The following is a 3,837-nucleotide window of genomic DNA, read 5'->3' on the forward strand; positions in this document are numbered from 1 at the left end:
GGGTGGGTGTTCTGAGTGGGGCTAAAACCCAGGCCCGAGTATACACCTAGGACTAGTGTGGTCTCACGTTGCCTCTTTCATGTTAGATCAACATGTGCTTGGCGGCGTGATGTGCCACAAGCCGGACGAGGCTCAGTTGATAGTGCTCATCTTTGTGGAGTATCCACTTTGTTTGAGTCACTCCATCTGAGTTGTTGACTCTGGTGACCGATCATTCCCGGATCTTTGGTTTAGACGATTTTAAGAGAGCTACAATGGCATATCCGAAAGGGCAAACCCATTGAGTATCTCCGCCCGATTGTCGAGACTATTATCCGCCTTAGGATGACTTGTTTAGAATTTACCTGTGAGGGGAGGGTGATTCTTTCAGATGCATAATCAGATGGTGACTTTTTGATCAGAGATTCAGAGACATATTTATAAGTCGGATTTATGGTCATTTATTGCCGTGACGCCGGAGTGCTGCCCGTGATTTATCAGTGGGGATCCGTTTATTTCAGGATTCCCCGGGCCGAGATATTTATCAGTGGGGATCCGTTTATTTCGGATTCCCTGGGCCGATTCAGATGGTGATGGTGTGTCTGCTCAGAGACCAGTGGTGATGATGATGTATCTTTCTTCCGTTTATTTCGGAACCCGTGGGTCGGATTGATGATTGTACACTCCTCAGATGGTTATGATCAGTTCAGAGACCAGATTCAGTGCAACAAATGATCAGATGACTTGGAGGATGGCAATGCATTGCATACATCTGCATCATCCTCATTTTGCATTCATCTGCACCAAACCTACGTCTAGCCATATGGGGAGTATTATGGATTGAGAATCTGGTTGAGAGACATCTGAATGTCAAAATGTTATTGGTGAAATATTATGTGTCTCGATGAAACCAAAATCAAAAGACAGAATCTTCCTCGTATGGATAGACGTTGCATTCATGCATATTAACATGTTTGCTGTTTTGCAGGAATCATTGCTCGTGCTCGCAGAACTGTACCTTTGCACTCAACACGTCCTCACAGATACTTCACCAGACGCAATACTCCTCGACTGATGGAACTTCCCAGTGCTGATATCCTCGAGCTGAAAGATAAAATGAACGAGCTGATCAATATCATGCAGGGTTTTGCAGTTGGTCAGAAAGCGTTGGCTGATAAAGTTGAAAAGCTCGAGTGGGCTTCAGCGGCAAACAGTGCTGTTAACCTGGATGGTGTCTCCAATCAGGGGCTGGGTGGATCCAGAGACGGTGAGAAAAGAGAAACTGTTGGTGTGGTGAATAATGCTGGTGCTGGTGGCCAACCGGGGCAGAATCAGAAAGACAATTTTGCGCCTCCATTCTATGGGTTTGATGATAGAGAGGAGGACCGAGAGGCTGATCAGTTCTCGATGCAGAACGAACCGTTCGTTTCCTACAGTGCTCCACCTCAGAACAAGGAGATCCAGCTGCTGGCTGAGAAAATTAAAGTGCTGGAAAGCCATGCTACTCCGGGGTTTGTCAACATGTCCAACATGGGGCTAGTCGAGGGGATTGTGATCCCACAGAAATTCAAAGCGCCTGCATTTGACAAATACAATGGGAGTTCCTGCCCTGAAACCCATCTCCAAGCATTCGTTCGCAAGATCTCTGCGTATACAACTGATCAGAAACTGTGGATGTACTTCTTCCAGGACAGTCTGTCCGGAGGATCCCTGGAATGGTACACCAAGCTGAAATCTGCTGACGTCGAGAGTTGGCAGGATCTGGGAGATGCATTCTTTAAACAGTATCAGTTCAATGCTGATATGGCTCCTAGTCGTACCCAGCTGCAGGGTATGTCTCAGAAAAACAACGAGGGGTTTAAAGAGTATGCGCAAAGATGGAGGGAGTTGGCTGCCAGAGTTCAACCTCCGCTGGTGGATCGGGAGATGTCTGATTTATTCATGGGTACCCTGCGAGGGGTTTTTGCTGAAAGGATGGTTGGTTGTCCGGTCACCAACTTTGCCGACATTGTGGTGGCCGGGGAGAGAATTGAAAGTTGGCTGAAAATGGGGAAGATACAAGGTAATGCTTCGTCATCAGCATCGAAAAAGCCATTCGGGAACGGTCAGCGCAAGAATGAGGGTGAATCAAGTGCTGTGTATGCCCAGGGAGGACACGGTAGGGATCGTTACTACCAGCACACTGCTGCAGTAACCATTCCTGCTGGTAATCAGTCAGTACGACAGCAACGTCAGCCACCTCAACAGAGAGCGGGGTATCAAGTGAGAGGGAAAGGAGTTGATCATCACTTCGACAAGCCGCCCGTGTCATATGCCGTGCTGTTCAAAAAGTTGAGGGATTTGGGGTTGGTCCAGCCGAGGGCGATGGTTCCGATAAGAACAGATCAGTGGCCTCCCGATTACGATGAGAATGCCAAGTGTGAATTTCATTCTGGTACGCAGGGGCATAACATTGAGGGCTGTAGAGCATTCAAGAATGTCGTCCAGGACCTGGTGGACTCCAAAGCTATCAATTTTGCGCCGTCACCGAATGTTAATGCTAATCCCATACCGGTCCATGGTCAAGCGACGGTGAGTGCAATTGCTGAAGATTCAGATTACACCCGGGCAGTGGGTGGAAAGACCAACAGTGACTGTAAGCTGGATGGTTGGGTAAAACCGTGTGCACCGGGGCAGCAAATCCTGAACTGGAGGGTTTGAAAGATCAACACTGACACTCATCCAGAAGAGTAATGATTTCTATTTTCAGTTTATATGCATGAAAGCCATATGTGTCGCCCGACGCGTAATGGTTCATTGTAAGGGCCACCTCATGTTTAAATTTGCATTTCTGCATCATTAATAAATGGATGTTTTTCAGTCAAAAAGCGGCGTTCCCTGTTTTTCATTTATTTTTGCAGTCTAAAAAACAAATAAAAATGGCAATGTTTATTTTCATTTTTTCCTTTTGTGATTTGTCTTGTCCCAACTTCAAAAATAATTCTCCGGATCTCATTGATAACAATCCTGTTACACCCTCATATGACTTCGACGAACCGATCTATCTTGCTGAAGAAGAAGACGAAGAAGGTTGGGATCTGCTGGAATTAGCCAGATTGTTTAAACAAGAGGAGAAGGTGATTCAGCCGCGTGCGGAACGAGTTGAGATTGTTATTCCAGGCACCGCCGAGGTCAGAAAGGAAATAGGAAAATGAGGCCGCTTCAGAGGCGAGTCAAAAGCAGGATGGTAGGCTTGTTGAAAGAACATATGGATACCTTCTACTTGGTCGTGTCAGGATACGCCAGGGTCAAACACCGATGTCGTTGCTCACAAGCTACCATAGAAAGGAGACTGTCCTCTGGAGAAGCAGAACGCCAGTGCCTGTATCAGAGAGCCATGGTGACTTTGTTTCATGATGTGATTCCTCATGAAATCAAATGCTATGCTATGACATGATAGCAAAGTCCCAAACAGAAGTGGGGCATCTGGCAGACCGGGGCAAGTCGGTTGACTGGTTGAGATTATTCAAACTGAGGTTGAAATTGAACAAGAGCACTATCAGAGTGCGATCCGGTAAGATGTTGGGGTTCATTGTCAGAGAGGAATCGAGGTTCATCCTGCTTAAAAAAATAAAAAAAAATTAAAAAAAAATAAAAAAAAATGCCTGAACCGAGAAAAAGAAAAGAAAGAGGTTTGTGGTTTCTTAGATAGATTGAACTACCTGTCATGGTTCACATCTCATCTAGACCGCCACGTGTGAACCCATATGTAAGATGTTGAAAAAAAAGATCAAACGGTCAGGCGAACTAATGATTGCCAAAGGGCAGTGGAAAATTGAAAAAAATAAAAGAATAAGTTGCAGGAACCTCTGATTCTGA

The sequence above is a fragment of the Lathyrus oleraceus genome, chromosome 1 (genome assembly GCF_024323335.1).
Source record: "Lathyrus oleraceus cultivar Zhongwan6 chromosome 1, CAAS_Psat_ZW6_1.0, whole genome shotgun sequence".
Classification (NCBI taxonomy): Eukaryota; Viridiplantae; Streptophyta; class Magnoliopsida; order Fabales; family Fabaceae; genus Lathyrus; species Lathyrus oleraceus.